Raw genomic sequence first — 11885 nt, forward strand, 5'->3', positions numbered from 1 at the left:
TGTTTTCTTTTGATGTTGGCCGTTAGGTCAATGCACCTTAACTAGGACCGTTTGGCCTATTTTGTAAATGTTGTATCCAATCTGACTGTTGTACAGTTTTAAATTTAATGATATTTCCTATCTCTTTTACCTCCATGCTTATTCATTACTGTTCTCCTTTATTATTCATGTTAACTCCTAAAATGAATGATAGCTTCTGGGTATATTTATTGGGATGTTACAGTAGACATATATATTATATATATATATATATATATATATATATATATATATATATATATATATATATATATATATATATATATATATATATTTGGGCAATATGTCAAGAAACATTGAAGTATAATCTAGTTTCATGTTTCTGCTTTTGATTATAAATTTTCTTTTGAAGTGGGGTTATGGAATTGGGAGACCGTCAAGAGCAGATTGGAGGTATAGACCATACTAGTAGGGACACAGCTTATTGGTGACAGCGAACTTTGGTAGTGCTATTTAATCATGATTTATAAAGTTGTAAGAACTATTGATTGAATTTATACAATAGTATCACAACCTTTCTTATATCTCTTTTCTTTTTCTTTTAGTCATTTTGAGAATTATAGCGATATAACATATCTGTACATGCCAAAGGTAGGTTGTTCCTATTTGATTGTTATCCATGCAGAATTTAAATGCAGTTTGTATGCATATTTATTTCTTTTTTTGTATGTATGCTCGTTGTTGAATTCACATTTATGGCTGTGCACATAAATTGCACAGTTTCGTCTATTGTACATTTTTCTTAATTATGGATAATTTGCCATTTCTTCCTACAGGATCAAGGCTCCTAAACACATCTTGGAATTGGTTTCATCACTTTTGCAAGTGCAGGTTGACATCTATATCAACATGTGTGCTCTAATTTTAAGTTTCTGCATATTTAATCTACTTTAGCCATCTAGGATCGTGGGTATCACTTGGAATTTTTACATACCTGTACTATTTTTGTTTACTATTTTGGTTTTTGGACTTCTGAAATATTGTGGATGGGATGTCCCGATCACTGTAAGAAACATTTTCTTGTACAGATTCTGTGGAGACTTTGATGTCAGAAACCCATGAACTGGGAGGTTCTGCGGTGGTGGTTGATCGAGCAACACCTAAGACAAGAGTTTTTATTTTTTATAACCTGTCATTTTATACAAGTTATCCACAATATAGAGAAATTGTGAGGATGATCTCGTCTATTGTTTGGTCGTGGAGGTGAAGGAGATGTTGGTCAAAGGATTCAGGATGAAATACTTGTTATTCAGGTATATTTGATTTTTTTTTTCTATAGCGTCTGCATATTTCCCTCTTTGCTGCATATGGATTAATCTTATGCAAAATTTCTATTACAGAGAAAGAATAATTGCAAAGGTGAAAAGATGGAGGAATGACACCACAAATTACACAATAATACTAACCCTGATGATGCTGTGATCTGTCAGGTAATGTATTAAATTTAATATATATATATATATATATATATATATATATATATATAATTAATACTTAGAAAATTTTTGTTTCAGGATCAAAATAATATATTCTAATATTATAAAATAGATATCAATATCAGTTAGGTTATTAATAAAGTAACAATCATATTTATATATATTGTATACTCGTTAAAATATATGTAAATATAATAATAATATAATAAACTTAATCATATAATTTATAGCTATTTTTTATTTAATATTTCTGCTCATTGCTTTATATAAAAAAAAAATGGACTGTTGTCTATAGTTTAAATTTTACTATGCTTCTACCAAAATGTCTTCCTTTCCAGTGAATAATATTATTATTATGCTATTTTTTATTTAATTTTTCTGCTCATATCTTATAAAAAATGGAGTGTTGGCCATAGTTTGAATTCTACTATGCTTCTATTAAAATTATGTCTTCCTTCCCTGTGAACAATCATAATTACTTATACTGGCGGATGAAAAGCTGAACAATTGTTTGCATATTTTTATAATTTCTTGGACCTTTAACTTGAATAAAAGTTATAGTTGTCTGTTAAAAGATTTCTATCTTCATATGGTATGTTGATCTTTGTCTTTGTTATGCAGGGTATTCTGTGTCAAGTGGTGATGAAAGTTATGTAATTTCAGGAAAGGATGATACTAACTTTAGGATTTGGGATTTGGAAGGCAAAAGCATCTAAGCAACTTGGAGTATTTTCTTGCTTCTTATATTACTTAGATTTGAGTGAAGTAATTAATGTATAAGAGAGCATATCCTTAGCATCATGTAGCAATGTTTATCATGATTTCGATCATGTTTAATTGTCTTATTTCTTGACTGAGTCATACTTGTTTATGTATATAGTTTATAAAATCATTATGTATTAAATATTATTATACAATTTAATGTTTGAAATGGATTTCATTATGTTAGTTCAAATGAATATGTTCATTTCATGTTATATTGATTATAAATTGATTGATGAAATTATAATACAGGAAATTAATTGAAAATTGAATAGATATGTCAAATGTAATAATGAATTTTTTTTTTACAAAAAAGTTTTTATGATAAATGAACAATGTATGTAATAAAAGCTTATTTCTGAAAAGTATATATTATGATAGATGAACAATTACTTGTCATAATATGTTCTACACATTATGATAGGTGAAAAAATCTTCGTCATAAAACACTACATATTATGATAGGTAAATCTAGATGCGTTATAATAAATTCACTATATTATAACTGGTAAGTGAAAATTTGTTATAATACATTGGACCTATTATGATAGGTAACAGAAAGTCCGTCATAATACACTAGACCTATTATGATGGACTTTTTTGTCCGTCATAAAATGCACAGACCTATTATGACACCCAGAACTATGACGCCAGGTCATCCGTCATAATAAATCAATTTTACCCGTCATAAAAAGCTATTTTTTTTGTTGAAAAGTCATTCTTCGTTAATTGGATATAATTCTCGGGTTAAAACCAAAGCTTGAATCCACGCCACACGGTCCTTCCATGAATCAGTTCTCAAATGGAGAGTTTTCGATGTTGTGAATTTATAAAGTCGTCTATCGTCCGACTTGCTCTCTCTGAATGACGAGATTTGCTTCGGATTCATACAGTAAAACTTAAATTTCAAATCTCCAAAGCACCTTTATTTACCCAATTTTCTTTTCTATTTTAAATTAAAGACAGAAAATACAACACGAACAGTAAAATCTAATGAGGTATAACAAGTTGAGGTTTTAAATTTTTATAAATTCATATACAATGTTTGCAGTACATCGAAACATTGTATATGAAAGTTTGATATCTGCGTTCTATGAAAGTTTTCTTTTACCAAAAAATCAATCCACTAACTGGACTTCCTCTCAATATAAGACAAATTTGCATAATGAACAACAAAACTGAACTTCTCTCAATGTACTTCTCTTGAATCAGGATTATAGAAATCGTGATTCAACACAAGTTTACGTTTCCAGTCCCTAACATAGAAAGAAAAATAAGAAATTTAAAACATATATGCATTCCAGCCAAGACCATACATCACATGCTCAATATAAGACAAAAATCATTCAATTTAACCATAACAATTTGCATGATTTTAAAACTCCTAAATTTGAATGGAACGAGGTTTTCCAATTTCTAGAATTTTGGAAAGAGGACAGGGCGATGGAAAAGAGGATTCATATAAGGCTAAGAGGACGATAGAATTAGGGATTACAAAAGAAGAGAACTTAATTGTGATGGACGAAGCTCAAACAACAATGGCGGACAATGAATGAAGAGTTAGGCGAAAGACGCGACTCAGGTGAAAGATGCGACTCAGGCGAAGGACGTGACAAAGGTGAACTTAGTTATAGAAATCTAATGATTATCGTATGGTAACTTTATATTGATTTGCATTATTAAATTACAATAATCATTATAAAATTAAAAAATATTTTGACAATTGTTCTATATGTCTTGTGATTATTTGAAGATTCAATATTAAATTTTAAATATTCAACATGCCTTCACATTGTTAATAAGTTATTGTAAAACCTAAAAGTGGGTTGTCTTTTGTTTGCCTCACCATTACAGTTATGGATTTCATTTGCCACGTGGTGAGTTAAAAACATGCAAAATAAAAAATCCCAGGTGGTGTGTGTTTGAGTGTTTCAAACACTTACATGTGTTTCCCCGTATGCAAAGTTAAGAACATTTTCCAGTATTTCATACAAGCAACAACAGAGGACAATAAAAAACAACAACAATCACAACCTAAAATAAAAACACACAGAATGTCTTCGTCAATGTCTACATTAATCTCATCATTTCTCTCACAAACCCTTGGGATAAACACTTTAATTATTCCTCTCTCTCCCCACACCATTCTCACTTCTGAAACTCCACCATCCTCAATTTTCATCACAATCACCAACAAAATCATCATGTTCAACAAAATCAACATTACATATCCTTAATTTTCATCGAATAAAATGCTTGGGAGCCAGATAAAAAGAAAAGGGAAGCGAATACAGGTTCCTATATTTTTCTTCCTAATCCTGGAATCGAATATGGGTTGCATGTAACCGAATACTTCTATCTTCAAATCTCATTTTCAATTATTGCTTCTTCATCTTCTTCGTCTTCAAACATTCGTATTCATCTTCAACCATCTTTTTCTTCATCTTCGTACGAACCTCATCTATATCTTTGCAACATTAAAAATAACAAAAATAAAGCCAAAATCATGCACTTGAAATCGAAGGGCAAATAAGACCTTTTACATTCAATTCCTTCCAATCTCTTCACATCCGCGGGTAATCGAAAATCCATCTATCCCACAAATCTAATCCCACAAATCTATCGTCCTGAATAATCACTTTTCCTCTCAAGCAAGCAAACACGAAAGAGTTTGCATTTCTTCGCTCTCAAAACTGCATGAACAGTTAAATCTGTTGATGAGAACACGCGCTTAAAGATTTTGTTTCTTCTTATAATGAACAGAGGTATATTAATTTATGTTATTTATATATTTATTTATTTATTATTGGAAGTGTAACAATTACATGTTGAAACATTTGAAGTATGATGGCGTATTAATATATATATATATATATATATATATATATATATATATATATATATATATATATATATATATAAAAGAAAAAGTATTAACAATGATTTTATTATTGTCTAAATATATTTGATGATATTATTTTTGGTGCTAGTGATGATTTTCTCTGCCAAGAATTTTCTGAGTTGATACAAAATAATTTTAAGATGAGTACGATGAGAGAACTCGTGTTCTTTCTAAGTCTACAAATTAAACAAGAATAGGACACTATTTACATATACCAAACAAAGTATGTGAAACAACTCTTAAACAAATTTAAGTTGGAATATGCAAAGGAGATGAAGACTCCAATGCACTCAATGATCACTTTGGGACTAGACAAGAGCTCAACTAAAATTGATATACTTGAATGGATTTGCGGGATAAATTTCATTTTCATATAAAGGTTTGATAAAAAAAAAACAACAAAGAAAATAAGATATATGTATAGTTAGGATGTAAAAAATGTGGAAAAGATAGGTGTTGCAAGAAGTACTTACAGGTTATTGTAACTAAAACAAGAAAATGTGATTATTTCTTAAGTTACGTAGTAAACGTGTGTGTATGGAGGTGAGTAGATTGTGAAACCGTTATATAACTAGCTAGTAAGTCATCCATACATTGAAAAATTAAAACTCAATGAACAATCTATATATTTGTTGACATGATTGAGAGTTTAGTGAAACTCAAATATTTTACTAACTTTAATATGATTCGAAAATAGAAATGAAAGTATGTTTTCATTTCATTTTTAGACTAGCAAGAATGTGTATTGGACATTTTGAAATTGTTCTTGATTTTTTGTGTGCACCTTCTAGGTTTTGGCTTCATCCCAAAATTCCATAGAGGCTTCAGAGTGCAACAACTATGTTGCAATGTCAATGGTCATTGAATTTCTTACCCATCCTACGAGAGCTTGGTCTTGTGCAATCCACTCTTCATAATAAAGATCATCTCTTTGAGTTTTGTCACTTGATAAAGATTATCTCTAATTAATGGAAGAATGAGTAGCTTCCGTAAGAGATTATCTCCATCCAACCTGATAAAGACAAGACAATTGTCAATACGTTTTTTATTTTTGTGGGTTGGTTATAAAAGAAGTGATTGGATCGAGACACCACCAAGAAAGAGAAAAACGTATAAATTTGACTTAATTATGTTTTTTTATTTATTCACACACATTTTAATATAACTGTAATTATGTAATAAAACTAGCATCACTAAAACAGAATTGATCACGATAGTTGCACGTTACAATATCCAAGTCATGGCATAATATCGTAATATTGATTCTAATAAGAAGAATCATAAATTTCTATTACATGTTAAAAGATTAAAGAATAATTCTAATGTATTATTTTAAAAAGTATAATAATATATATATATATATATATATATATATATATATATATATAAAAAGATCTTATAATTCTTTATCTATTAAAGGAATGATAAGTGCATGAATCTGCACAAATTATAATAATATCTAAATTATAACTAACACAATATTTGATTGTCTAATATCAGTTAATAGAATATTTGATATATCTTAACATTCCCACTCACAAGTTGGTGCATGAATATCACACATTCCCAACTTAAATAGTGACTCATTAAACAATCTTCTTGACACTCTTTTGGTAAGAACATCAACCAAGAGCAATTCCGATCTTACAAAAGAAAATTAAATTATTCCAGCTTCAAGCTTCTCTTTGATGAAATGTTTATCAATCTCTACATGTTTTGTTTTATCCTCTTACACAGGATTGTGAGCAATTGCTAAGCCGAAGTATTGTCACAATACAAACTTGTAACTTCATTTTGTTTAAAGCCTAAATCTGATAGCACATCTTTAATCCACAGAATTTCACATATTCCTAGTGTCACGTCTCTGAATTCTGCTTCAACACTAGATCTTGCTACTACAGGTTGTTTTTTACCCCTTCAAGTTACAAGATTCCCTCCTACAAAAGTAAAGTATCCATATGTAGATCTATCATCTTTTGAACTTGCCCAATCTGCACCAGTGTACCCTTCTACCTTTAAGTTTCCATGATTTAAGAACAGAATTCATTTTCCAGGAGTGTACTTCAAATATCTCAAAATCCTTTCTACAACATCAATATGAAACTTTCGTGGGTCATGCATAAATTGACTAGCAACACTCACTGCATAGGTGATATCTGGACGTGTACGGCACAAATAAATTAATTTTCCTACCATCCTTTGGTATCTTCCTCTGTCTATGCCTTCTGAATTTGAGCATTGAAAGAATTTATGATTTTGCTCAATTGGTGTATCAGTTGGTTTACTCCCAAGCAGTCCAGTTTCTGATAGTAAATCAATAATATTTTCTTCGGCACAGAAAAACACCATGCTTTGATGTAGCTACTATAATACCCAAAAAAAATATTTGAGGTTTCCAAGTTGTCTCATCTCAAATTCAAATGCAAGGTATTGTTGTAAACTAGAAATCTCATCTTGGTCATTTCCTGTATCAATTATGTCATCTACATATATAATCAAAGTTGTAATTTTTCCTTTTCCTCTCTTCAAAAATAAGGTGTGATCAGAGTTACTTGCTCTATAGCCAAAAGCCTTCATAGACTTGGCAAACCTTTCAAATCATGCTCTTGGGCATTCTTTTAATCCATATAGAGCCTTCTTTAATTTGCAAACTTTCATTCCAATTGAATCTGTCATGCCTGGTGGAGAATCCATATAAATTTCTTTTGAATTTTTTCGTGTAGGAAAGCATTTTTCACATCAAATTGTAGAAGTGGTCAATCTTGGTTTGTAGGTAGCACAAAAGTATTTTCACAGTATTGAACTTGGCTATCGGTGCGAACATCTCACAATATTCTCATAGTAATATTCAGGAATAGAATGTGAAGATAATTGAGATACAAATGATGCATATGAATGGGATAACCTGTGAGATGACAGATATTTACTAATGGGATATTTAACTTTGGCTTGAAGATCTGATTCATATTTAGCTGAAGGTTAACCACGGTTAGAACGAGGTGAAAAAATATATCGAACAGCAGTAGACTCAGTGTTTGGTGTGTTGGTGGTCTCATGCAGACAATAATCAATTCCATGATTAATTTCATCTAAATTAGTATTATCAAAGATAGGATCAGAAGGTACCTCTGAAGAGTCAAGCTGAATCTGTGGAGAAGATTGAGCCAATTGGTTATGATCAGAAGACACTATATTATCCAGAAAAGAAGTGTCCATATTTAGGATTGGCTCCCTACAGAATGATCCTCACACGATAATTTATCTTCACAATCAAACATACTAACATCATGATTATGCACTTCACTTTCATTGCCTCCCTAAAGTAGAGAATCAACTAAAAAATTTATGGTCATTAAATGTCACATCTATAGAAATATAAAATTTCTTTGATGGTGGATGGTAAGCACGATAACCTCTTTTGTTGATCCATACCCAACAAAAACACATTTGATCGCTCGTTCTTCAAGCTTTGTATGTTGATGTGGGTGTAGGTGAACATATATAACACATACAAAAATATGAGGTGGTAAACTAATGGCATACTGCCTCATGTATATCTTTTACTTTTTAGTATCCATGTAGTCCACTTTTCTTGGAGTACGGGTTATTATAAATACCCGTCTCCACCATTGTAAACATAACTTTTGAGTAAATGAATTGTATTCTGTTGAGAAAACTCCAGATCAATTCTCTTCTAAAGTTCATGCTAGAGAGTCTCAATGAACCGCCTCTAGCCACCTTCTGGGCACACTTCTTTCATTTTCATTTTCCAATTCCACGTGCTTCCACATTTTCTCTCTCCTCCACTACGCATTTTCATCAGCCGCCACGTCTTCAGCATTTTGCTCCGTCAGCGCATACATCTCGCACATACGCCACTTTCTCTCATTTGCCTTGCGTCCTCCATCCGCCATCACGGTTAGTCACAAAATCACATATCTCTCTCGCATTTCTTCCTTGCTTCAATTTCCTCCACCATAAAAACTATTCTGCTACCATTTCTTCGAACTTCCACCGATCAAAAACCTCTTTTCACCATTTCCGTCCATTTCACCGATTGAAAACCAGTTTCCACCGATTAAATACCTTTAATCGCCTAAATCTTCACTTTCCACCGATTATCCAAGCCTTTGAACCGTTTAATCGATTCATTTTACATTTTCCCCTTTTTATAGGGTTTCCTTCGAGTCAACCCTAGATTTAGAGCCTATTCTTCTTTTTCGCTACGTCATCCTCTGTCAAGGAAGCCTCGAGGGGCGCGATCTGCTTCAAACGGACTCGACTCCTCAGGCGCTTCCATCATAAATAAACTATGGGAGGAATGATACAATGATCAGACAACATATCAAAAGGCCTTTGAAAGTTAAGCACACTAGAAGGAGTTTGATTAATTAAATAGACGGCAAAGCTCACAACCTCACCCCATAAATGAGATGGGACATTACCATCTATCAAAAGTGATCTTGTCACCTCTAATATATGTTTGCTTTTCCTCTCAACCACTCCATTTTGTTGTGGTGAATAAGGACATGTAGTTTGATGCAAGATGCCTTTAGAGTTCATGAACTTTATTAATTCAGTCTTAAAATATTTCCCTCCATTGTCTGATTGAATAATCTTAATAGATGTGTTAAATTGTGTAACGAAGAAGGAATGAATCACATCGCACACATCACTTTTATGTTTAAGCAAATATATCCAAGTTACTCGAGTACAATCATCAACGAAACTGATAAACCATTTTTTTTCATTATGTGTAGATTGTGGGGTAGGACCCCAAACATTTATGTGAATTAATGAAAAAGAAAAATCAATTTTGTTATTACTTAAAGGAAACACAACACACGATGATTTTTTGCCATAAAATTTTCTTAAAAAAATCATAAATATTGCATTTATGAAATATTGATGGAAATAATTTTTTTAAATAACCAAAAGAAGGATGTCCTAACTGTCTGTGCCATAACCAAATTTCTTTTTTGTTTTTATCTTGTATGTGATCATTCGCAAGACAAGCCAATCCTCTTTTATGGGTTTGTTATGAGACATTTTCAAGGTAATACAATCTTTCACTCTCTCTACCACTGACAATCTTCTCCTTGGAATGAATTCTCTGAAAAAGACAATGGGTTGGATAAAACAAGGCAATACAAGAATGTAATTTAGTTAACTTGCTGACGGAAATAAGATTTTAGTTTAATGTAGGAAAAAATAAAACATCGGGAATCGATAAAGAGGGTGAGAGGGATACAATACATATACCTTCAATAGGAGATGAGACCTCATTGACATTAATAATAACGGTTTTAGAACAATTAAAGGAAAAATTAGTAAATATATGAGGATTAAAAGTCATATGATGCCTCTGAATCAATTATCTAATTACTATCCTTAGTAACAACAGAAAGATTAAGGGTGGAGTTATTCAATGAAAAAAAGAAGCACGGATTCCTATATTGTAGAGGATGTCAGTGTTAGGCTTTGATATCATGTTAAGAAATGGACTTTAAGCCTAACTCAACCCCACAAAACCGGCTTGTAAGGTGAGGTTTGCATCCTACTTATATATTATAAATTGGGCTTATCTCTAGTCAATGTGGGACTTCCAACACATCCCCTTACGCCGAGGTATATACATCTCGAGTGTGAAACTAGAGATTAATGGGTTGTCCTATAACGGTCCGACAATGGGTAGAACAATATGCCCAACAATCAAGAAGTATCGCTAGGATAGACTCTAACCATAATTTTGATATCATATTAAAAGGTTTAAAGAATAATTCTGATATATTATTTCAAAGGAATGATACCATATTATTTCAAAGGAATAATTCTAATATATAGAGCCGTCAAAATTGGTCACAACCCGCGAGCCAACCCGGCCCGTCACGGGTTCGGGCCGGGTTGGGTTTGAAAAATACAACCCACTTATATGCGGGTCAAATTTCAACCCGACTCATTTAGACCCGGCTCATGCGGGTTGAACCCGTGGTGAGCCGGGTTGGCCCACCAACCCACCTACCTAATTTTATTTTTTTAATTTATTATTTTATTTATGAAACCCTAACAACTAAAATACTTTCTTCACGCCCTGTATATACCAAAAAAGTAACCTTTGCTTTCACAAATCACTCTCACGGTACTTGCTCTTATTTGACGGTGCTTTCACCCTCACTTTACTGAAATTCTTCAAGGAGTAGATAAAACACCCTTCCTGTTTTCTTCTCTTTTCTCCATATTTTTATTTTCTCACTTCTCTTTCTTTTTTTTTTCAAAAACCCTATAATGACAAAAATAGGGGTTTACGAATTTGTTTCTTGTTATGGGGGATTTGAAGACATNNAATGATTTTTTCATGTTGTGACATGCTTGTATCAGATTTTGTTCATTTTATTTAAACAATTTGAGTATACATTATTTGAACAAGCTCTTTTTGATATCTTTGAATTTGGTAAATTATGTTTCAGATTAAAACTATTAACTTTTTGTTGATGTTGTTGAGTACTGGTTCTCTTTTTCTTTTACTAATATTTATTTATTGTTTGCCGTAATTGTTCTGATATTAGGAAAATATTTATTAGTGAATTTGGAGACAACAAGAACAAGGGTCAAGGGTTACAACAAGAACAAAAAATGATGAATATAAAAAACTTATTTGTATGTTTTTTGTGTTTGTTTTTGAATGACATTTGTTTGGATTATATTGTACTTTTTATTTTGAATTGTCTTTAACATAATTTTTTGGG

The sequence above is a fragment of the Vigna radiata genome, chromosome 6, assembly GCF_000741045.1.
Source record: "Vigna radiata var. radiata cultivar VC1973A chromosome 6, Vradiata_ver6, whole genome shotgun sequence".
Lineage (NCBI taxonomy): Eukaryota > Viridiplantae > Streptophyta > Magnoliopsida > Fabales > Fabaceae > Vigna > Vigna radiata.